Raw genomic sequence first — 24,624 nt, 5'->3', positions numbered from 1 at the left:
GAATGCTGAGTAATATTCCATGGTGTATATGTACCACATCTTCTTGATCCAGTCATCTATTTTTGGGCATTTGGGTTGTTTCCATAGCTTAGCTATTATAAATAGTGCTGCTATAAACATAGGCGTGCAGGTGCCCTTTGGAATTAATGTTTCTGTAGTAAATATTTCATCAAGAGTGGTGGTCTGTATTTATTTACTGGAACAAAGAATATTAGTAAAGCAGATATAACACCTGAGATCAAAGCATGGTCCAAACATCACACAGCTTCCAGATGGAAGAGCTAGGGTTTGAACTCTATAGCCCTTGGCCACTAATATGCTATAGTGCCAGGCTTAAAGTTTTACTGAGTTGTCTTTGGGAAAGCGTGATAGTCGCAGTCTCAAGACCCTGCCTAAGAAAACCTCTCTGAATTTTGCCTAAGACCTGATATAAATTTGTAGACACTGAAACAGAACTTAAATGGTTCAATTGCTTTCAGATCCTAAGAGTATGAAAAAAGAAAAAACTTATCTAAGGGTTGTATTTACAGACAGCCAAGTCTGGACCTCATCTGACACAGCCTAACCAAATGGGAGCAAACAACCTTGAACTGAGTGCCAAGGCCAGAAGACTGAGAAAATAGAGGATGAGGGGATCAGCCAGAGGTGATCTGTTGGGGAGGCCCCAACAGAAATTCACAAGCCCAGTGATCTGAAGAAAGGCCTCCTCATACTTCATGTACCAACTGCCCTGTGAACAACCAATGAACTTCAGCCAAGTCCACATTTCTTTGCTCCCATCCTGCTTTTCAGTCAATATGATTTTACTCCTTTATTTTTTTTAACTTTTTTTTAAAGATTTATTTATTTTTGTACAAGAACCAGGGTAAAGGCCAGATGCGCGGGGTGGTGAGAGGATTCACCAGAGACAGAGTGGGGATCAGGACAGGCCGACTGACAAAATACACTGCTGAGGGGAGCAGCGGGGGAGACAGGAGAGGTCTGTTTCACCACTTGGGATTCTCACCGGCTGGCCGGGATCAAACCCTCACTGCAGAGGCTGCGGACAGCTTTACAGTGCAGCATTCAACAGCCTGCGCCACTAGGGAGGCTCTCACTCCTTTGTTCATGACCCTGGTCTCCAACACCTATATAACCTTATTTCCATTCTTAATTGGGGAGGTAGATTAGACTTTATCTCCCATCTCCTTGCCAATCCATTCTCAATAAAGCTGATTTCTGAAATGCCTGATGTCACTAACTGATCTATGTACATTGCATGGAGAATCCCATTGCTTGGTAACACATACATGTATATTATTAGCCATTTTGGTATTTTATTAGCCATTTTGCACTTGAGCTTCCATCTACCTATCATGAGGCCTTGAATTATTCTCAATTACCTGATTTAGTTGCTAGCAACTATGCTGATTTGAGACAAAGATGTTTAAATCACTGAATAAAGTGTTCGTGAACTGGAAATGATGCATCACCTCCAGTGCCACACAGAATACTTCTGAATTCATAAGTATTCTATGGCAAAAAACCCCAAAAACCAAAAACCAAAAAACAAAATCCAGAGAGCTCTGCATTTACTATGGTGAAATGCTAAATATAATAATTCTCCTTTATCAAGGGTCTTGATGTGTATTAGCATATTGAAAGCTCTGAAAAGTACTTTAAACAGGAAAATAAATTCAGTGTTCCTTAAATATATGTATTTGACCATACAGCCTATAGTGACTTGGTTGGGTGACTCCCTACCATTTATTTCTCTACTCCCCCTTGCTACAGAACTTGCAATTTGTTTGGGGCACAAAGGGCATGGTCACATTCTTACTGTTGCAGCTTGGGGTAGCTGTGTGACAAGATGCTGGCCTATGAGAAATAATATTAGACTTCTGGTGGTTTCTGGGAAGAAGTTCTTTGCTGCAAAAATGACAAACGTAACTGGCTCACTCTTGCTCCCTTCTCCCACCATTCTAGCATGATGTCTGCATGTTAAGCAGTCATCTTCCAAACACAGGGGCAAGTTAAAGGTTAAAGTCAGCAAGGATGACTTTAGATGGTGGGAATGGCCCATATCAAAAAGATCAGAAACAAGAAGTTTTGGAGAGGATGTGGAGAGAAAAAGGAGCCCTGTGCACTGTTGTGGACTGTCCAGTCCCACAGGAAAACAGTATGGAGGTTTCTCAAAATAGTTAAAAATGGATCTACCATATGATCCAGAAATTCCACTCTTAGGCATCTATTCCAAGATTACAAAAATACTAATTTGAAGGAATCTCTGCATTCCTATGGTCATTGCAACACTATATGCAACAGCCAAATTATGGAAACAAACTGAGTGGCCAAGGACGGGTGAGTGGATAAAAAAGATATGGTATATATACATAGGAGACTATTACTGAACTATAAAAAAATTGAAATCTTGCCATTTTGACAATGTGGATGGAAATAGAGGGAATTGTGCTAAGTGAAGTAAGTCAGAAGTAGAGATAAATATGAACATTTTTGCACAAATGTGGAACATAGAAAAATAAAGCAAAGGAACAGAAAAACCTAAACCGAAACAAACCCTGGAAGTCTGACTATAGAACTGAAGCTAACAGACAGGAGGGTGGGGAGCAGAGGCGCACAGTGAACTATGGTTCACAGTGAACTATACCTAAAACATACAGGAAAATAAATTTAAGCAGGAAAATAAATTCAGTGTTCCTTAGATATATGTATTTGACCATACAGCTTACAGTGACTTGGTTGGGTGACTCCCTAACATTGACCCTAAAACATACAGTTTTGTAAGTTACTTCAATAAAGCAATAAGAATAAAGGATTTGGGGGTCTCCCCTGGTGGCGCAGTGGTTGAGCACTGGGCTGGGAAGCTGCCTGAAGCCTCTGCAGTGCCAGTTCAATCCCGGCCACCAGCGAGGGTCCCACATGGCGCGCAGACCTCTCCTGCTGCGCCCGCTGCTCCCCTCAGCAGTGTATTTTGTCAGTCTGCCTGTCCTGTTCCCTGCTCTGTCTCTGGTGAATCCTCTTACCCTCCCGCGCTTCTGAGTGTACCCAGTGCTTGTATAAATAAATAAATAAATAAATAAATAAATAAATAAATAAATAAATAAATAAACAAACAAACAAATAAATAAATAAATCTTTAAAAAAATTAAATAAAAAAAAAGAACAAAGGATTTGGGGTGAAATGGAGAAGCAACGTGGTCTTCGAATGGAATTACTGAGCAGTCGAATCAATGCTAGATATCATCTATCCTATGACTTTTTGTTAAGAAAAAAAAAAACCCTATTTACTTGTTATTGTTAATAAGACTTATTAGTTGCAGGAAAATGCATCCCTAAAAGAAGCATGCTTAGTTTTTGTTGGATAAATACACATTTTCCATGCTTTGAAAGTTGAAAGAACACTGTTTACTGAAGGTATGTCATGGGTTCTCTTCCACAAGTGTGCTCTGAGAATAGGGTTCACACATCACCTAAACACAAAACATCTAAACCCCAAAGGCAAGATGAATGCTTTTGGATGTGAAAGTTAAAAAATAAAAAAGGCAGGAAGGAGCAAACAAAAATCCCTGACCTTCCATATCAAAACAAACCTTTTCTGTTTCACAGGCCTTCTTCCTGACTACCTACCCAGTGTTACTTTTGTCCCAGCCATATAAATGTCTCTCAGCAGATAATGCAATCAGCTGGCTGAAATCTTTAATGCAATCATTGGTTCAAAACCAGAGACAAACAATTTGCTGGGTGTGAAAAATGTCACCTACGACACCTGAATTTACATCGGAAAATGCATTTTCCTCATATTAAGCTGTTAGGACTGTCTCTTCTGGAAGTTGGTGCAGCCACAAAGCATAATAAAAATTATTATGCCTCCATAGTAGCATGTTAAACTCACTGTAAATTTCCAGTCTCCTCCAAGGAACCACAGGAAAAGTGGAAAAGTATTATTGATGACATAGTGAGACTTAACCACAAGCCATCTTTGTTGGTGATTTAATATGGAGAACCCAATTTAATAAAACAAAACCAGGGACAGGCAGAAGAGTGTTATAATAGCCTGAGGTCATTCCTTATGTTTAGCTTCCTGATCAGTTGGTTAATTTTAGGCATGTTAAACAGCAAGCGAGCTGCTAAGATTAAGAAATTCTAAGCATCAAGAGAGTGGAGGTCTCATCAATTCACAGTTTGAGGTGCGTTATCTAAAAGAAGTTTCCAACTATAGATCTTTTGACTTTCTTTGTGAGTTGGAATCTTTACCAATACCAATTTCATTTTTCATATTACTGGAAGGCAGCTTAGAGTAGGAGAGACAAAAACAGGATTTCAATGGGGATGATATGCTTTGGGATCTGATACTCACTAGTTCTATGATATTGGACATTCAGTAATTTTTTCAAATCTCTATTTTCATGCCTACAGCATGGGGACAGTGATCTTGTTCCTCCTCCAGCAATCATGAAGGAATGCACAGATGAGAACTGTGTGTATTTATCTTTCCTTCTTTGTAGCTTTCCTGTCCTTATTATCCTTCCTAAGTTCACTGCATCCTCACTTATCCTGTTTAGTAGGGAATTATGTAAGTTGTCCTAATGCTTTATTGAAACAGGCGGGACATACAGTGAATACACATAAAAACACCCATTGGGAGTTCCCCTCCAGGGTATTTTGAGAATCAAGTAACACACTGTATTTAAAACTGTAAATATCCCACACTAAGCCATTATCATTTCTACTTTAGTTATGAGTCTGAATTCTTATAAATATCCAATTACTATATATTTAGTGAAGATATTTAGAGAGCATGAAAGCATATCAGCTTCTATTGTGGTTCTGAATCATTCTTATTAAGGATCAAGTTAATTGCTCCCAAACTGATTACTTATTTCCCCATAAAAATACAAACCATCTTAGCAGAAAAGTCTGTTGAAAGGGAAGACACCATTCAAAACATACCATCTGGGAATAGATATAAAACATTTTTTTCCCTTTGCATGCTTGTAAAACAAATGTGAATTCATTACTGCTGTAGAAGAGCAGCATCAAATGTTTTGCTAATTTGTACTGACCCAGTGGCAGAAGAATGTTTTCTGGTCTTTCCCTCACAGGTTGTCTTTGTAATCTAATCTCCTGGTTCTGTACTTATTTATACATTCTAATTCTAAAACTGAAATTTCATCTTTGTGGCTTTAGTTCCTTGGTCCAAATTAGTGAAATTTTTTTCTAAATCTGGAAATCTTACACTTAAGACATTACTAGCTTGTACCTCTTGTTTATTCATACCCTATCTTCAAACTGTAGGATATGATCCTGGGTCTAGGTGGATGTCCTTGACGTATGTCCTGAGCATGCTGTGCCTTCCCCATTATCATAGATGTCCCCCTTGTTCAGTGCCTGTCTTAATTCTGCACTATTAGCTTCATGAGAGTAGTTCACATGTATTTATTTACCAGTGAATCTTCAGAGCCTGCCACTGTGGTGGCTACATAGCAGGTGCTCAATAAATACTAGTTATTAACATTGGATTGTTTTGAATGTGCTTTCTTAAAGTTAATAAAACTCTGTCTAACTCAAAAAAATCCTTATCCTTCTTTAATATCAGGGACTACAAAAATGACCCAAAACCTTACTGGCGGGCTTCCCATACAATTTACTTGATAATTTTCCTTGTGGGTCAGAGTTCCTTTCATTGATTCTTTTTCATCCTGATGGATACACTTTTCTCTCCTCAAGACTGCAATACCTAAGCAGACTTCTTTGATTTTAGTACTCTTGGAAAATACATATTAGCTGTGGACATAAAGGCAAGTTATCTTAGTTTTCTCATATTTAAAATGGGGGCCAATGTTAGGGTATGTCTCACAGGTTTGTCACAAGCATTGCATTAACTAGATACGTGCAAAGTGATTCGTGAGGAATCTAGATGAAGGAGGAGGTGGAGATGTAGCCAAAACCCCTCTTCACATTCATTTATTCACTCAGCAAATATCTGCAATGAGAGTAAGTGGTAGGGAAACCAAGTTTCTCCTTCTCACTTTTCACACAGATTTTCCTGGGTTTGGATTTCTAACCTCTACTAATTGGGACCAACCTGCAGGCAGCCATGACCATCTGAGCCTTATGGCTGCCCAGAGTGTTTGCAGAATAGAGGAAACTGGCGAGGAGATAAAGGGCTCCTCCCCACTGAGGACAATCCCAGGGAGAGCTCTTTTTCATCGTGACTCTTGATAAGACATCTGCAGAAGGCAGAGCCTCCTTGACCTTCACCCCCGCCACAGGACTGCTGCAGGACCTTAATGAAATGAAGTTGATGAAGCACTTCAATTTCCTTAAAAAGGGATCAGGTAGATATGTCATTTTTGCTACTTCAAATATGAAAATACTTTTTAATGAGCATCCTAGCTTCTAAAATTCTTGTTTAACCTTTTCTGGTTGACACTAACTAGTAAGTATTAGCCTACAATTAGAAAATAAAGTTGTTTTGAAAGGTTTTCACACAGCTAACTTTACATAATGCACATATGAAAATTTAATTTTTCCTTAGAAACCGTGGATCATCCAAATAAAGAATGACATACTTTAATAGAATATTATGCAGCTATTGAAATCATTCTCAAAAACAACTTGAGTGACATAAGAAAATCCTCATGGTGTACTTACATCTAAAAAGGGAAGATACACATTTGTTTACTTGTCCTTTGCTCTCCAACCTTTTATTTATATAACTATATGTAAGAGCAAAAACTGAATATCAAGGATGATGCTAAGGACAACAAAAAAAGGAAACTAGCATGTAATTAGAGTTGATTACAGTATTGTACTTGGTGTTTTATATAAATATTTTCATTATGGGTCCTCCCTGGTGGCACAGGGGTTAAAGACAGTGCTATCAAGCTATTGCCAGCCACTGCAACATGAGTTTCATCCCTGGCCAAGGAGCTAAGCTAACCCACATATGGTGCAGAAGACCTCTCTTGTCTTGCCTGCTGCTCCCCTCAGTAGTGTTTTTCAGGAGATCTGCCTGTTGTGCTCCCCATTCTGTCTCTGATGAATCTTCTCACCCCCCACACCTCTGGTCTATACCCCAGTTATTATATGCATAAATGAATATTTATTAAATAAATAAATATTTTCATTAAGTTACTGCTTTGTATTTGTTAGAAGCATTCTCTTCATTTAAGTCACACTAAACCACATTTATGGTTGCTATTATTATTATAATCCCATTTTATAGATGGGAAAACCTCAGTTCAGAGAAGCTGTCCCTTGCTTTAATTCCAAACCAAGTAAGCATCAGAGTGAGGTTGATTTAGTGTCAGGGCCAAAGTTATCACAATGACCAATAATGAAAAGAATATGAATAACCATCAGAATAAGTTACAGTAAACAAGTGATCATATATGCTCACAATGAACTATCTGAAGTCACTGAAAATGACAGTGAGAAGGTTTCACTTCAGGTCTAGCTGAGAGGCTCCTATTTGATGCAACCCTCCTGTAGATAACAACCATAAACTCTTCACAACATATAATAAACCATCTGGAAGACCTAGGCAGTGAACCAAAGTGAAGGGGATACTGGAGGAGAAAGAATAGTTGAAAAGAACTACCAATTTCTATGGTTCTCAGACTGAAGGAAAGTAGGATCTTCAGTCTCAGGTAGACTGAAATTCTGAGAGACACCCACTGCGTTGCCTAATGGAACTCAGGATAGGATTTGGTACAATAATTGCCAGTAGACAGTCACCAGGAAAAATCTAGACAGGAGAAACTCAGAGACAGGGAGCTCCAACTTGTGTCTATGAACTACCCAAATCTCTGGGACACTAACCCTGAGCCCTGGCTGAAAGAGCAAAGTTCCAGCATCAGTGTCAGAGCTATATTTGCTGCAGGGGGGTAAGCAAGCAGACTTGAGCTTAGCTAAGTTAAAACCAAATGGAATAAATGTGCGAACAAATGCTCTCTTGGGAAACAGAAAAGAAGGAATGCAGAAAGATTGCAGAGTTTTTGTATCATATCTTTTACAACATTTGGGATACAATTCAATGTTTGATTGGCATTAGAAAGAAAACAGCAGGAAAATGACCCATTTTTACAAGAAAAGGCAACCAATGAAAACCCAACCCAGGGGCTACCCCAAATTTGGAATTAGCAGTCAATGGTTTGATAGCAGCTCTTAAAAATATGATCCAAGAAATATATATATACACACACACACACATCACACACATGTATACACACATACATATACATGCACATCCAATAATATATGCACACACACATATAAATACATACTTAAAATGACAAAATGATAGGGAAGAGAATAGATAGAATGAAAATGAACCAAATGAGAAATCTAGAAGTATATATATAAAATCAAATATTCTCTGATTGATCTTAAAAGCAAAAGGAAAGATGAAAGAAGAAAGTTAGTTACCTTGATGATAAATAACAGCAATTATTTGATATGAAGAAAATAGAAAGAAAGAGAACAAAAACATGAGCAGATCTATTCAGAGGTCTGTGGCCCAATATCAAAGAGTCTAATTTGGATAATTTTACCCCAGGGACTGGGGCAAAAAATAATGTTTAAAGAAATAGTGACTGAAGATATTTCACATAGATTGATATACATAAAATTACAATGCCAAAATTCATCAACTCTACCCCCAAAATGGATAAATACAAAGAGAAACTCATGTAGGCTCTCCATAATCAAACTTCTAAAAAAACATGATAAAGAGAAATACAAACATGAGACATTATTTTATTAAAAAAATAAAAAAGAAAAGGTCTAAATGAGTCCTAAACTGAAATACAAGAGTTAAAGTTATATAGATTTTGGAAGAAAATTAGGAGAATATCTTCTCTATTGTGAGTATAGGCATAGACTTTTTAGACTAGACACAGAATATTGTAACCATAAAAGGGAAATATCACAATTAGGCTTTATTATTAAGAACTCCTTTCTATCAAAACAACACCATTTAAAAAATGGATAGGCAAATGTTGATATAAAGTATTTGCAAAATGTATACCTGACTAAGGATTGGTACCAGAATAAGACAGACAACCAAATGAAAAATAGGTAAAATAATGGAAAAGACACTTCACAAAGGAAGATGTACATGACCAACGTCAATAGGGTAATACAAATTAAATCCACAATTAGATGCCACTAAATGCCCACAGAAATCATAAGATTGATGACCGGAAACACCAAATGTTTGTGAAAATGTGCATCAAGTGCCATCTTCATACACTGGTGGGGAGTGAAACAACTACTTTGGCAAAAGAACTGGTGGTTTCTTAAATGAATCCATAGCATGATGCAGCAATTTTACTCCTAGGCATTTACTAAAGGGAAATGAAAATACATGCATAGTATTACAGGAGTAATCATTTATAGCAGTTTATTCAGAATTGCCAAGAACTGGAGGCAACCCAGACATCCATCAGTAAGGACAGCAGATGACAAAATGTGCTAAATCCAGGTATTGGGTTACAGCTCTGCAAGAAAGAGGAATGAGCTTCTCATCTATGCAACAACATGGAAGATCTCAGAGACCTTATACTGAGTGAAAGTTGTCAAACACAAATATGTTTCTACTGTGTGATTTCATTAATTCTGCAATGAATGGTGGGAAAAATCAGGACACAATCAAGACGTGGTGGCCTCTCCCACATGAGGTATATAGTATCTGGGAGGGGTTGTGAGGGAACTTCTGGGTGATGAGGATGATTTCTGTCTTAACAGGGTTTAGTTTGCACAGTTGTATGTGTTTGTGTGGATGGAAATGTTACACATAAGATTTGTGGATGTCCTATTATATAAATCTTGTCTCAAAAATATAAAATGAACCAAAAGTCAATATTGAACGATAATTAATCAAACATGCAGATGTATTTAAGGGGTGGTATGTTAGGTATTTGTCACTTAGTTTGAAATGCACAAAAATGTGAAATGGATTGATGGGTGCATAGAGGGAAGATTGACATGTGCCCTACATGTTATTAATATAATAACCATTAAATGGTGTTACTGTTTATACAAACACATTGTAGTAAACATGATGAGGCAAGTAAAATATTAATTGTAGAATCTAGGTTATGAGTACATGGTTGTTCAGTATGCAATTCTTTCAACTTTATGTTTGAAAATGTTCATAATCAAATGGGGAAACAATGGTTCAGTAGCCGTTTTATGAGATGGCAGGGTGGGCTCGCCTCTGCTCTGAGAACATGCGGCATGACGCCAAAGCAACAGCAGTGCTGTCAGTCTGAGCATCCCTAGACCTGACCAAAAGCTCTGGAAAAATAAAGCATGGTAATGGGGGTGATATATTCACTTGGAACACTTTGAAGAAGACAGGGTAGATGCTTTAGTCATTGCCTGGTTTCATATGGAACATCTGGGAAACTTGGTTCTATTATCTTCTTTCTGGATTATCAAACAACATTCAAAATTTCTTTGTGCCAGAGGAAAAAAATCTGGCCATGCCCTCATGTTGCCTCTGATGTCCATATGGGCCACTTGATCTCCCCATTGCTTGTTTTTGTTGGTTTTTTTTTTTCCCCTCTTCCAGTGTTATGTTCATCAGGCAGGATGTCTGGAATCAGCAGACCTGAGTCCTGGCTCTGCCATGTGTTGGTTTTCAGCCATTTTGTACACTTCCCTTAACTCATTTAGACCATTTTTTCCTTTTTCAGTTTGGTCACAAAGCTGATTCTGCCACTTGTAGGTAAAACTAGCTCTCCCTCTGCATTGAGGGGAATTTTGCAGTAATTCTGCCCATGAATATGTTCAGTATGAAGAGCTTTAACAGGTTTGACTTCTAAAACATACCCTCCATCTGCAGGGGAAATTCACAAATCCAAAAACTTTCCCAGAAGTCCGGGGGACCTGATCACAAAGGAAAAAGAAAGTCTTCCCAGATATGATTCTTTGGAAAACTCAGAACACCCCATGTATAATATTTCCTTGCAATTATTTTTCAGGGACCTCTTGTCTAACACAATCAACACAGTACTGAGTTCATCTCACAGGGACCATAAAAAGTAATCTGAGGGGCCTCCCTGGTGGCACAAGGGGTTAAGCAACGAACTATGAAGCAATCCACAGCCTCTGCAGCACGAATTCGATTCCCGGCCAGGGAGCAACCCACATGGTGCAGCAGACCTCTCCTGTCTTGCCCACTGCTCCCCTCAGCAGTGTATTTCAGTACATCTGCCTGTTCTGTTCACCACTCTGTCTCTGGTGAATCCTTTCACCCCCCTTTCCTCTGGCCTGTACCACAGCTCTTGTATGCATAAATAAATAAATCTTTTTTAAAAAAAGTAATCTGAACATGCACATTCTCAGAGTACAGAAATATAAAGGGGTCTACATCTTATGCATGGCTTAGAAACCACAGTCTGTTCCTCCTGCATCCACAACAGTTTTATCATCCTCTGGCCAGACTTTTCTAGCTCAAGAATGTGGTCATTCACCCCAAGGTCATGACAGGTGAAAGTGACTGGGAAGGAAAAGCTCAATTCAAGAGCTTCTGATAAAATGTAACTGATGCTCAGTGGGAGATCTCACGTGGTAAACCTTGGTCAGGCTACTGCGCCAAGTTGATCTCGACCGGGTCACTTAATCCCTCTCCTTGCTTTGTCCTTTTGCAGACCTTGAGGACTTGGGGGAAAGTTTGTTTGTCTGTTTTTATTTGGGAGCTAACACTAGGAAGCACACATAAGGGAGTAGAGAAGAAAGGAAGGGTTGACAACAGGTGGATAAAGGAAACATTAATGGGTAGGCTACCACTGGAAGACTCAGTCCACTGGGACCCCCCGAGACAGTGTGGAGAAATGCCTCACATTTGTCCACTAATGTGCAGGGATGCTGCAGAGTTTATCTCCAGACCTTGTCCTCATTGGCTCACAGCCCCCTTTAGCATTTCTGACTCAGCAAGCTGCCAGGTGTGGGGGGGGGGCGGGCAGAAGTGGCTCTGGAGGTGGGTGGCTGTCACATGCTGAGAGGCTGCAGGGGAAGGGAGAGTTATGTCCAGGGTGAGGGTGGAACACCAAGAGGGAGGTGATCCTCTTTTTGTCTTGATTTGTCAAATTTAGCGGACAGTACCTGTAATGTTCTAAATCAACAGATTTGGATTTGAATTTGAATTATCATTGAAATTTGGCATTAGTTAATTCATCTGTAAATGGGACATATATTAGTATGTAATGAGAATTAAGCGAGATGGTGGCTGTGAAGAATGGCTCCACAGGTGCCTGCACATATTAATCAGTCACTGGAGTACAGCTTTTACATTGTAATGTATATTTATATTGGTGTATATATACTGTGTTTCACTTACATGCACAAATGGACACATGCTATAGTGTTTATATCATATCACATTAACTAATATTTGTTATATTGGTTATATTAACTATATTACTGGATTGAATTATTATACAGTGCCACAACTCCAGGGTAACTGACACAGGATCCTTTTTGGAGCCAGGCAGGCTACATTTTCTTTCTGCTTCCCCTATACCAACAAAATCTCTTTACATGAGTAAAATCATTAGATTTTATTTTATTTTTTAAATATTTATTTATGCATATAAGAGCTGGGGTGTAAGCCAGAGTTGGAGGAGGATGGTGGTGGTGAGAGGATTCAGAGACAGAGTGGGGAGAAGAACAGGCATATCTGCTGAAACACACTGCTGAGGGGAGCAGCAGGCAAGACAGGAACAGTCTGCTGTGCCATGTGGGTCAGCTCCCTGGCCAGGTATGGAACTGTTGCTGCAGTGGCTGTCGATAGTGCTGAGACTTAACCCCTTGTGCCACTATGGAGGCCCCTAGATTTTATATTTAGCTGGTGTGTTCCCAGGGGAATTTTAGGGAGCACCTGCGCCCACGGGGAGGGAGATGTGGGGAATTCTTAACATGGTGTGGGTGAGGTGACTGCTTGCCGAACTTGGGACAGGGTTATTAAGTTATAGCATCTAATGAAATACAAAGAGAAAGTCAAAGTTCCAATTCTGCTCAATACCACAAGAAGGTGATACTGTATAGCAGTTGAGAAAGATGACACACACAGGAGCACAAGCGTACACACAGGCAAGCAGCATGCAGGCTCACACACCAAGTACCCAGTGGCCTGCACTGAATGTCCTTGGTTCTTCCACCAGTCCTGCTTCTGGCTAGATTACTGATTTAGTTTATGCTTTAGAACCAGATGATTTGGGCCTCCCTGGTGGCACAAGGGTTTAAGTCTCAGCACTATGAAGCTATCACCAGCCTCTGCTGCACAAGTTCAATTTCCAGCCATGGAGCTGACCCACATGGTGCAGCAGACCTCCCCTGTCTTGCCCATTGCTCCCCTCAGTAGTGTATTTCAGTCAATCCACCTGTTCTGTTCCCCACTCTGTCCCTGGTGAATCCTCTCAGCCCCCACACCTCTGGCCTGTACCCCAGTTCTTGTATGCATAAATAAATAAATCTAAAATAAAAAAAGAATCAGATGATTTGTACTCAAGTCTCACTTCACTGTCACAGTTGTGCAAGGCTGGCGAGTTAGGTAATCAATCTGAGCTTTTGTTTCCCTGTCTGCAAAATTGAGGGTGGGGAGGACATCGGGACCTCTTGGGGCAGAGGTGTGCAATCATGAATCCTGTGAGCACAGAACCACCCACCGCACAGCGCCTGGCACAGACTTGTGCCAAGGCATCTTCGTGCTGTTAGTCTTTGAAAGGTGTTTCTTTCAGGTCTCAGCTGGTGGGAGAATGAGCTCTGAAAGGCCACGCCATCTTAAAATATCTGCATGTCATTCTAATGTTTGTAGAAGCAGAACTTTCAGGCTCACAGGAATTTTTAGAATTTTTTTTGGGGGGGCAGTCTTTCTCTAACTTTATTCTCATTAAAATGTAGATTTGGATTCGGGATGTCTAGGGCAAAGCCTGAGATTCCATGTTTGCAATAGACAGGGCAGTGCAGCTGGTCCATGGACTACAGTTTGAGAAGACCAAGACCTCATTTTTCAACTGGGGCCCAGAACACTGACGCTGAGTTGCCTGAGACTACATGGCTAGTAAAAGAGGAGTCATACCCAATACTCTTGGGTGTTTCTGACTCCAAGTGTGTGCTCCCATTGACACCCGAACAAACACTGTCAAGATTCTGGCAAGGAATTCTCCAAGGGTTCAAGGAGGACAGATATTTCTATTGATTTTTCATAGAAAGGGGGCCCAGTGATGAGTTAGAGCCCCCAGGAGAAACTAAATGTTTTCTCCTTCTGCAAAATAGAATCCTGTTGTGTGCACGCATGGCAGACACATCAGGCATTTTTCATATTTGCACACAAGCTTACAGCCATTGTGTGTCGTCAATAGATCAATCCAATTATCAGAAACTTTATCTCTGGAAACTGAATGTGTGAACTTTGTTCATCAACTGTACATTTTGTGAATTTATGAATACAGATCAAGTGTTTTCAATGAACATTTAGTATTCAATCGAGATGTGCTCTAAAGTGTGAAATACATGCACAATTTCAAAAAGGACAAAAAGGGCTGTAGATTAATAATTTTATGTTGATTACATGCTGAAATGATCATATTTGCATGAATTGGGTTAAATAAATGTACTCTTCAATTAATTTTGCATGTTCTTTTCCCCTTTTTAAATGCTTATAAAAATAAGGTAGCATAGGTGGCTTAAATTATAATTCTATTAAACACTGGCTTAGATAGATGGATAGATGGGCAAATAGCTGACAGATGGATAATATCAGGCCTATGTACTTAATTTATAATCTACACATAATACATAATTAGGTATGTGTAATCAACATATAGATACTTTACTTCAGAAGTCTCTCATGCATACCTATCCTCTCAAATTGATTATATACGCATATGTATATGATATATATTTTAACATGCTTCTTCAAACATTCAGCATAGTTAAATTTCTTCCTCATATTCTCATATTAAAATTGCCTTCCAGTGACTTGAAACAATGTCTGCTCACTCCAACATGCTTGTCTTTGAAAGTCAACCTCTTGAATTATTAGCTCGCAACTCCCCAAGGTGAACATGCCCCCCCCTCACTGATGTGTGTCTAGGGCCTGGGATACTCCCTTTCTCCTCAAAGAGCAAATGGTCTGAGCTCTAGCCAAGGCTCAGAGTTGCTTTCAGAGAAGAGCCGAGCTGCAGGTTTGCTTCCTAATAAGCATTAAGAATTTCTAATAAACATGCCAAGAAGCAAGAGGATTATAGAACAGCTAGTGTGATATTTTAGGTGAAAACAATTTTTCTATCTAGAGAAGCATCATGTTCCTTGGGGAATAAAAAGTGAAACTGTCTTCAAGGACTTCAACTGTCTCCTACCACTAAATATGCAGGGAAACATCTTTGGGCAGATTATTTAACCTCTTAATCTCCAGTCCCTTTCTCTGAGAAAAAGGGAGCTATGGAAGCACACTGCTCACAGCATCACAGGATGAGGACTAAAGAGAATGTTGCTCATAGAGATGACAGCATATTACCCAGCACAAGCACTTGGCCCACTCCACAAGCTCTCAGCCCACTCCCATTCTGAGGTAGAGACTGCTAAGGCTCAAGGTGAGTCAGGTCTCCTCTCTTCTTAGCTTGTGGAGAGCTACACTTGCTTGCCCCCTCTGCAACTGGATGGGCCTCTGCCATTATGATATCAACAAATTGTAGTAAGAATGGGGTCTGTCACTTCTAGGACAGAGCATTTACTTGTGTGGCTTCTGGAATGTTCTTTCTTTGCCATGGAGAACTTACATGCATCATGTTAAAGTGGCTGTGGTCATGGCATCAAGGGGCATGACTGCATGTGGTAGAATGCACCTCTATCCAATATTGGTTATACAGTATGAGCAACAAATAAGCTTTTATTGTTTAAGTCATTGATATCTGGAGGGTTGTTTATGACTGTGGCATAACTGAACTCGAACTGATTCACACACAATTGCCTAAGACAACTCTTTGGCTGAAATAGGTTGTTTGATTTGTACTTGTATTTATAGGGCTTTCCTATCACTTCTGAAATATAGACCAACTACAGCTTGGTCATTCCTTCCAAAGTAGTGGAAGGGTGTCTCAGCTCATCCAGCCCCACCAGTAACTTTTCACATCTTGAACCAAGTTACTACCAAGGATTTATTTTGAGGAAGTGGATTATATAAGCCTAGCTTCTTTTCTAAAACAACATGTACTTCTAAAACAGTTTTTATGACCAAGATATTTTTTTAATACTGCACCTGGCTATTAAAAGGAATGGAAACTACAGATCATAAAAATGTCAGCAGTGAAACACTTATTTCCATACAAGTTGTGAAATAAAATCAATATATGTTAACCTATTCTTTAAGAACGAAGAAAGATAAAGGGAAATTTCAATACGCTTTTTGTTATTATTTAGTTCAAATTCACAAATCTACTATTGTCTATGGCTAGATGGCACCCCTAAGGTCATTATACCCAATATCCTCAAATTGTCAGCATCAAATTTATAATGGTTTATGTCCAAATATTTAGTGATATAAATTATGTTTCCAATAATATATTTTTAAAGGATAGTTAATGATTTTATCATTTTCTAGAAGTGGAGAAAACAGATTTGTTGATGCAGGAGCAGAATTTCTTAATAAGCATGCTGAGAAGCAAGAAGATTCCAGAACGGCTCATGTGATATTATAGACGAAGACAATTTTTCTATCTAGAGAAGCATCAAATTCCTTGGAGAAAGAAAGTGAAAGTGGAAAGTGTTTTCAATGAGTCAAGGGATTTTCCAAGTGCCATTGTTTCAACTTTTCCTTCTTTCCCTATTTAATTTCCTTATCTACTTTCCCTGCAACTGCAACAATTGCCACTTCACCCCTATCTCTAGGAAAAGGACAGAAATCAACACTGACTTCAGAAACTCTGCTTTCCCCTAAAACCTTGTTGCTTGACCCCATGACGTATAGCACACAGGGGCTCAGTTTGAGGTCTCAGGAGACACTTGGACCAGGCCCTGTCCCTGCCGACCAGGTTGCCATGGGATCAGCGGTCAGAGGGAGCAGCTGGGAAACCTGACATGGATGGGGATAGCTCCAGGCCAGTGAGGCTGGAGGAAGTGTGATTGCAGGTACAGGCAACACTGGCTGGTGCCTGAGGTCCTACCACCAACCTTTCTCAGATTAAATTTTGTGTTTTCTGTATAGGCGTCTCTGGATAGTGACCTAAACTTTTCACACCTCAGTTCCTCACTTTTCAAACAACGATGATAGTAATGGTCTCTAAGTGGAGGGTTTTTACATAATTCAATGTTCTAATACTTGTAAGGCACATAAAACAACACCTGGAGTGTAGTAGGTGCTATCTGCTAGATATTTCTTAAAAAGAAAATACGGGTGAAATCTGAAATGCACCTCACTCTTCACCATTCTGTTAAAGAACCACTCGTAGCCAGGGAATTGTGGACAGAGTTGAAACCCTGATAAATATAAATGACCTTAACTGGATAAGATTGAGACTCCTGACTACCCCTCTATAGGGAGAAGCACATGAAGTCATTTTATTTGCTGCTTCATAGGATAATTTAAGAACATGCATCTGGGATACTGACCTTAAATTGAAGCAGTTACTTCTCCCTATCCTTGGGTCCCAGGGCACTGAACTGGGGAGCAAGGGAAAGGGACTTTTGGCCCCTAGCCCAGGCCTTATAAATCCTTGCAGTGAAAACATTCCGACCGGTGCATGGCGACCAAGTGTCATGATGGCCACTGGACAGAAACTGAAAAACTAGGGGTGGAGAGTGGATACGGTTGAACAAAGTAGTGAGGAAGATAGACACAGTGTTCCCTCAGTGTGCTTTCAGGCTTCCATTAAATAATGAAATTTCAGGGATGTAAAACATTCCAACCTTTTCTATCCCTCTCCCTGCTTAATCCCTCTTGCAGAATTACAGGTATATACAGAAATAACAGCATGGAAGACGAAGTCCATCAAGACCAGTCTCTATTCAGTGACAGGAAGGCTCACTGGTCAGTCATGTGAGCTGTCAGGTAACTGACTTAGAAGACCATGCCTCAGCATTTACAGAGCCTGGCTATGACCCCCCCCCAAAAAAAAGCAATAATGTAAGAATTCTACTGCCTCACATTCTTGGCTTACTCGACCCACACTTGCCATATTCCGAATGCCCCAGCATGAGTGAGCATATAGCTTGTGCCTATGAGACTGATCTCTAAAGTTAGAGTCCTGAGCTGTGCCACTAGGCAGCTTTGTGACATAGTCTTAGTTTTGATACATAAGCCTTAGTTCCTTCATTTGTAAAGTGGGTGTGAGTATCATTATGGCATTCTCTTATGGCATTTTATAGTAGGTAAGATAACACCTATAAATGATTAGAACAATGTCCTAATGCAGATACATTATTGCTTCCTTTGTAGTTCCACTGGAAGCTAGAATCTGCTATTTCTCAATTTGTAAGATCTGATTGTGGGCACCTGTCTCTTATCGATGTTCTTGGTTATCCATTTTGGTCAGGGTTGCCATTTTGCTAAGTCCTACCTGTGCCTTCTGTAAAGTGACAGTGATACCTCATCTAACAGAGTCAACTGGGGAGATTTAAAAGGTGACGGACAAATCATGCCCTGGTAGCCTGGAGTTTCAAATAAAGGTAAAAGGTTACTAGTCCAAGCTGTCAACATTCATGTTAGGCTCTCTTTCACGATGTTTGGTTTCAGTAAGAGGTAAATGTAGGAAGGAAGATAAATGTGGTCTGAAGCATTTCAATATTTGGAAGTCAGAAAGAAAGAGAAACCAGCAGAGGAGGGCTGGTCAGGGAGGAAAGAGAAGAACAAAACCAAAACAGATTACTGCTCTGCCTTTTCTTCTGCCTTAAAACATCTTTCTCCATCCTGTCTTACTTCAACGTTTTCCTAATATATTTATGTTATGTTTATCTTGACTATAATAAATCAATAGCACTAAAAATATTATAGGATGTACATTTTATCTCTAAAGTTAAATATTCAGTCAGATCCTTGGAGCATTAATCTTAGTTTGTCAAGGTTATAAAACACTAATACTTCCAATATATTAACAGAAATTGATAGTTCTTTGTATGATTACTTGCTATCATTTCCTTGCACTACTGAACTTGGAAGGGCCCATTTTACAGATGTGGAAACTGAGGCTTAAAGGGATGGGGTGACTTTTCCATGTACTCAGTGGTGACAGACATGTAAAAGGTAAAGTTCTTCTCAAGTCTAAGTATGTGTTCTTCACCATTTCCCTGCATAGCCTCCCTACAACTTGATGAAGATTACTGATGGAGAGAGTGAGTTGCCTTCTGTTGACCTAAGATTTGGTTGTGAGGGGATTAAGAGGATCAATAGATATGTAATGAATGAGAGCAAAGACAGGGGTAACAAAGATGCATGGCTGCTAGGGAAGTGAACTCAGCTACCATCTGAAGGTGTTTGCACACCTAAGTAACAAGCCAGGCCGGAAGAGGATAGTTGCCAGTAGAAGCTTAGAAACTAGGATGTCCCCATGGAGGCAACATTGGCAGGGTCTAGTCTGGAGGCAGAAGCTGCTGAGGCCTTAAATCATCCAGCACTTGAGTGGCACAGCTCGGAGTGGAAATGGCATAGAGAAGCGATAGGGGTCCTCAGTCTGATGCTGTCAGTGGAATGTGTAGCCAGTTCTTCCAGCTTACATTCTCTTCCGCTTATGACCTGGTTCTCCACAATGGCTGGAGCAGAAGCAGAAAATGTGCTGACCACGTGGACACTGAGTACCCAGCCTCTTGGACAGCAATTCTTCTTTGTAAATTAACAGACTGACTTCACACAGGGAGAGAATTTGCTGATCATTTAGGGTTTGTATATCTCAGCATCTGTTATAGTTATTCCTCTTTTTAAATTAATAGGTTGGCTTTGAGTAGGAAGGGAAAATGCTGATCACATGAACTTTGGGTGTTCCAGACCTGGTCACACTCATTTCTCTTTGCAAATTAGTAAATTGGCATTCAGTCTTATAATCCCTTTTGTAAGTGGCAGCCCTGAGATATGGTTGGGACTTTAGGTCAGCAACATCAGGAGGGTCCTGGTTATAAGGACTCCCAGCCCGGCTGGGTGACAAAATTGTCCCTGCTTGCTCAGAACTTTTCTTGTTTTTAGCTCTAAAAGTCTCAGTGTGATAACCGTGCCGATCTCAGGAAAACCAGGATGGCTTGTTTAGGACTTTTACATCTTGGCAAACTCCTCAGTCCATAGTTACCTGGTAGTCCAGACACTTGTTGAGGAAAACCTAACAAAATCATGTAGCCGAGATAAAGCCAAAGTGTTTCAGGAATTACTTGCATGTGCCAAAGTCAAGTTTTACTGTCTAATGATTTCTCCATATTACACCACAATATAATACATGAGTATTTCATCTTACACCTCTTAAGATGCTTAACAGAAGGTGAGCCTTACACTAACACACAGGAGTTTAGATGATTGTCTTATACCTGGACTGCATCCAAGCTGCAGTTCTTCCTGGCTGAAGACAGTCTGCATTCTTATTTGTCGATTCCAAAGCCACATGCCAGTTGCTACAGGGAGGTGTGCATGGCCTGGCAGAGCTTTGCAAGTGGGAGTTTCCCTGGTTATATGTGCCATGGTGCCCCTCCCTCTTACCCCCATATGGAGCGGGAAGACACAGCAGCAACAGCAACATATCTGAAGAGTGAGCACCCCAGTCAGTCTTTACTCTCCATTTCATCTAATGAACAGAAATTCTATGGAAGCTCACTTTTCCTCGCTCTCACCTTCAGCCTAGCTGGCCATATTCCCTTCTCCAGGCTCCACTCACCTCTGTAATACTCCTCTTTCTTGGATGTCCTTCTACCTCAAAGCTGCTTCTATACCCTCTAAATTTTGGGGTTCCTCTGGGTTAACTTCAGGGATCTCTTCCCCTTCTATAGCTGTGCCACTCAATGAACAGCCACGAGTCACATGTGAGCAGGGGACTGGTCTGAAATTGAAATGTTCTGGGACAGATTTGATTTTGGAAACTTAGTATAGGAAAAGTAAAATCAAATATCTAAATATTTTTATATTGACTAAAGGATGGAATGATAATTATGAGACACATCAGCTTAGGGATGATATTGTTAAAATTAATTTTGTTCTTACCTTTTAAATGTGAGTACCAGAACATGAAAATTTGCATATGTGCTTCCCGTCAAATTTCTATCAAGCATTGCTGCCCTACAGTCTCCTCCTGCATGGCCTCAGTAACACTTAGACAACTTTACACTGACTTTCAGATATGAATGTGAGACCCATGCATCTAGCTTTAATTGGGGTTGAACTTTTATTGATATCTCCACATGGACATCTCACAAATTTCTCAGACTTAACCTGTTCGAATCTTGATTCTGTCCCTTCAACTTGCCTCTTCCCAACTTATCTAACTGTCCCCCAAGGCTCTCCCCAACAAAAACAGCTTTGAAGATGGAAGAAAGGGTCATGGGTGCCTCTAGGAGTTGGAGGAGGCAAGGACTATACCCTGCTGTTGAGCCACCAGAAGGCACCAGCCTGCTGGCACACTGATATTTTACCTTGTAAGACTTGTCTTGGACTTCTGCCTCCAAAATTGTAAGAAGATAAATTTCTGATGCTGTAAGTCACCATGTTTGTGCGAATTTTTATAGTGGTGTTAGGAGACCAGTAGAGATAAATAGGACCACCCTTGTGCCATGGCCCCCAGACAACCCTTGTCAAGTCCTGTCATGTCCACCTCCAATTACATTCTAAGTCTATCCACTGCTCCCACTGACCTTAGGCTGGGATGACTGTAATAATGATCTAACCCTACCTTCCTTAGGATAGATTAAAAATGGATGCAATTCTTTGTCAATCTTCCCATTAAGAAGAGGTGGTGTCTACTTCTCCTCCCCTTGAATTTGACATCCTTCTGGGCTATTTGAAAGGACAGAACACAATGGGAGAGATGCTGTGTAACTTCCAGGGCTGCACCTGGAGGTCTGCTTTTTTGGATCATTCCCCTTGAAAGTCAACCACCATGTAAGACCTCTGATAAGCTATGAGGCCGCTCAAGGCAGCATATGGAAAGAGGCCACACAAAGAAGCACTGTGGTGCCAGATACATGAGTGGAGTTCTGGAATTGATTAGCGTGTTAGTGACGGAAAACAGCTGAGTGAGAGACCCAGCTGATGTCCAGTAGAAGTCTGCCTGTAATTTTCACCTGGAGGAACATGACCAAATAGAAGTGCTGCTATTTTAAGTCTCTGGTTTCAAGGTAGTTTGTCGCACAGCAATAGAGAACTGAAGCATCATTGTCACTCACAGAACTACACTAAGGCATCTGGGACACAGCAGCCAGGAGGGTCATTTCACAGTGATGCTGAGGACATGCTCTTGCCTCCCATTGCACTGAGAGGAAACTGAAGTTCCATCATCTGCCACTCGTGCCCCTGATCCCGGCACCCAGCCATCAGCCATCACAGGCATCAGTGGATATTTATGGTCTAATGGCTATTCAATTAGAAATGCTCTTATTAGTCTAATACCTCTTTATGGGAGCACTGCCTATGTGCCAGATAGTGAGCTACATGATCAGGACAAAATGGAGAACTGACTGGCATGGGAGATGGACACTGATCAAGAAAAGAAACAATGTTTTCAAAAATTACAAATTGTGACCAATACTATGAATGCAAAGCACAGATACACACAAGGCATTATGGCACAAAATTAACAGGGCGCACCTAATTCAGGTAAGGTGATAGGAATGGCTTCTTAGAGGGGGTCATGTTTAATCAGACATGTAAAGGGAAAGAACTTGATATTATTCCTAGTCCTAACTCCACCTTTCCAGATTCAAAGCCCAGAGCCAATGTCCCAGAGAGGTCATCCAATTATCCTGGTCCTAAAATCTCTGCCATCCAGACACTGTTCACTTTGCTCACATACTTCCTTCTTTGTTTTCCTCTGCTCTGTCCACTGCCCCCTTGAGCAGGCACACTATCTCAGCTTCCAGTCTCCAGCCCTAGTTCCCACCACCTCACCAAAGGGCTCCTCTAGCAAATAATCACCTCTTAGTCACTGTGACACCTCAGTGCCAATGTAAGTGTGAGCATTAATATAAGCACTGGGAAACCCAAAGTCTACTTACTTTTCAATAATGTTGGGCAGAAATTACTCACAAAAGCTATATATAGAGGTGGGGTGGAACATCCTTCTTTTTGCTCTTTTCCTTTTCTATCTTTGCAAATACTATTATGGAGATTTTAACTATTTATGACAGAGCCCTTTGGTTTCATGAGCTCTTCGGTATTGAAATAATTTGGTGTCAATTTTGCAGTGGCTGGGTGCCCTTGAGCCTCTGATGTTGGACCCTGGTACATGGGAGAACGTCTCCTCTCAACCAATGATGGTGTGTAAGAGGAATTTTCAGCTAGGAAAAGCATTTCTCACTCATTATCTGTGGCTGTTCCTGCTAATTACTCATTGCATGGTTTTCCCACATTGGCACAGGGAGAAGGCTACTGGCAAACTATTTTTTTTTTTAAGTGAGTGTATTACTTTTGGTTTTTTAAGATTTGCTTTATTTATTTATGCACACAAAAGCTGAGGTGTAGGCCAGACATATGGGAGGTGGGGGGTGAGAGGATTCACCAGAGACAGAGCGGGGAGCAGAACAGGTGGATCTACTGAAACACACTGCTGAGGGGAGCAGCAAGAGAGACAGGAGAGGTCTGCTGCGCCATGTGGGTTAGCTCCCTGATAGAACTCATGCTGCAGTGGCTTCCAATAGCTTGATAGTGAAGAGACTTAAACCCTTGAGCCACTAGGGAGGCCCTGGGAAACTATTTTGAAAAGAGGATTTGCATGCACCATTATGGGACTTTGCACGCTATGGTTTAAGGGACACAGAAAGTCCACACACCCAAGCATGACCACTCTGCCACTCTGGTGCAGCATTTCAAAGGTCTACTGTTCAATTAACTTCTTTGATGGGTAGCAGGATTAAAGTACCCTGGTGCATGGGAAGGTAACACACTATCAGAGATGGGAAATGCACTTGACCAGGAGCCTGCAAAGCTCTAGTGCCAGTTCTCCTCTGTGTGTTATGACCATGGAAGAGAACCTTAGCATTTGAAATGCAAGACTATGTTTCTCAGTTGTAAACTGAGAGATCAGAGTATAAATGTATGCATTAATTCCTGTATTCACTCTGCCAAAGGGTACTATTTAAGTAATCACTATGTGCCAGGTCCTGCCACTTACACTTACACTAGCGTAGCTGTTAGCTAGGGAGGGCAAACACTTGGGTGACAGGCATATGCTGCTCACAGGTGCGGGAGATGGGTGAGTGTTAGGAAGATGGTACAGGCTGGTATTGGTCACTTAAGGGGCAATGAAGGGAAGCTACCTAGAGATGATCTGTATTCCACAATGAAAGACAACAGGTGCCCAGTTGGAACCCACAAGGTCACAATAGACTATGAGAATTGATAAGAGCTAAACCATTTTCCACACACTTCCTTGTTTTACATAAACTAACATCTTAACTCAGATTCCCATGAGCTTATATAATGAGGTGAGGCGA

At 40.5% G+C, this 24,624-nt stretch overlaps 1 protein-coding gene across 2 annotated transcripts in view; it reads right to left on the bottom strand.

Moving 5' to 3' along the window:
• The window catches only part of CDH13 (cadherin 13), a 953,577-nt gene that overhangs the window by 535,838 nt on the left and 393,115 nt on the right, over positions 1-24,624 (bottom strand). The gene's annotated exons all lie outside the window — the stretch shown is intronic.

The sequence above is a fragment of the Talpa occidentalis genome, unplaced genomic scaffold (genome assembly GCF_014898055.3).
Source record: "Talpa occidentalis isolate TD23 unplaced genomic scaffold, MPIMG_talOcc4v2.1 talOcc4.17, whole genome shotgun sequence".
Taxonomy (NCBI): Eukaryota; Metazoa; Chordata; class Mammalia; order Eulipotyphla; family Talpidae; genus Talpa; species Talpa occidentalis.
This window is presented reverse-complemented; position numbering and strand designations above follow the sequence as displayed.